We start from the raw sequence: 1743 nt of genomic DNA on the forward strand, positions 1-1743 counted from the left end.
TTTTTTCTGGTTCCACATAAATTTTATGAAATATTTCTCTAGTTTTCTGAGGTATGTTGGTGGTATATTGATAGGAATTGCATTAAGTCTGTATAACAATTTTGGGAATACAGCCATTTTCACAATGTTGGTTCTTCCTATCCAGGAGCAAGGAATATCTTTCCATTTTCTGAAATTCTCTTAAATCTCTTTTTTCCGAGTACTATAATTTTCATTGAATAGATATTTTACTTCTTTAGATTAATCCCTAAGTATTTCTTTTTTTGTGGTGCTATTGTAAAGGGTATTGTTTCTTTACTTTCTCTCTCAGTGTGTTATTTGTACAGAGAAATGCTATTGACTCTTGAGTATTGACTTTATTTTCTGTATTTTAGGGCAGGGTCTACAGTGTGTTCAGGGTCTTACTACGTAGATTGGACTCATAGTAATTCTGTTTAGAGCTTCCCAAATCCTGGGATTACAGGCATGCACCACCATGCCCAGTCTTAATCACTGTCTCAGCATGCCCCAAAGGCGAGGCTAGCATGGCACAATGGGGACTGAACCCCAGCTACTGTGCTCTGCCTAAGCAGGCACTTTAGTCCACTGAGGTATCAGGTCGGCCCTGGGTATTGACTTGGTAACCTGCTATGCTACTAAATTTGTTTATTAATTCTAGGAGCTTCTTGGTGGAGTTTTTTTATCTTCCAAGTAGAGTATCATGTCATCTGCAAATAATGATAGTTTAACTTCTTATGTATTCTTATTCCTTTTATTCCTCTCTGTCTAATGGCTCTGATGATTCCAGAACTATATTGAATAGGAGTGGTGACAGCATAGATCCTTGTGTTGTACCTGATCTGAGAGTAAAAGATTTCAGTTTTTTCTGGTTTAGAATTATGTTAGCAGCTGCCTTGTCATAGATGGTTTTATCAGATTGAGGTATAGGCCATCTATTCCAGTTGTCTGTAGGGCTTTGAATACAAATGAGTGTTAGACTGTCAAAAGCCTTTTCTGCATCAATTGAGATGATCATGTCGATTTTGTTTTTGGCTCTATTGATATAGTGTAGTAAATTTATAGATTTGCATATGTTGAACCATCCTTGCATCCCTGGGATGAATCCTAGATGGTTGTGGTATATAATCTTCTTGATGATTTGCTGTATTCTATTCGCTAGGAATTTACTGAGGATTTTTGCATCTATGTTCATGATGGAGATTGGCCTGTAGTTCTCTTTCTCAGTTGCATCTTTCTCTGGTTTTGGTATCAGTATAATTCTTGCCTCCAGGAATGATTTTGTGAGTACTGCTTCATTTTCAATTTCGTTGAAGAGTTTGAGGAGTATTGGGATTATATCTTCTGCAAGTTTCTTGTAGAATTTAGCTGTGACTCCATCAGGACCTGGACTTTTCTTCATTGGTAAACTTTTAATTACATTTTCAATTTCATTGGCTAATATTGGGTTATTGAGAGTTCTTGTATCTTCTTGATTCAGTTTTGGTAATTTGTACCTTTCTAGGAATATGTCCATTTCTTTTGTGTCTTTGATTCAGTGAGAGTAAAGATTTTCAAAATAGCTATTGATGAACTTCTGAATTTCCACAGGGTCTGTGGTACTTTTGCCCTTTTCATTCTTTGTTGCTTGAGTTTGAGTTTTTTCTTTTCTCTTTTTGATGAGGTTAGCTAGGGGCTTACCAATTTTATTTAATCTTTCAAAGAACCAGCTTTTTGATTCATTCTTTGTATTGTTTTCTTCATCTT

Source organism: Octodon degus, unplaced genomic scaffold (assembly GCF_000260255.1).
Source record: "Octodon degus isolate 3935 unplaced genomic scaffold, OctDeg1.0 scaffold00416, whole genome shotgun sequence".
Classification (NCBI taxonomy): domain Eukaryota; kingdom Metazoa; phylum Chordata; class Mammalia; order Rodentia; family Octodontidae; genus Octodon; species Octodon degus.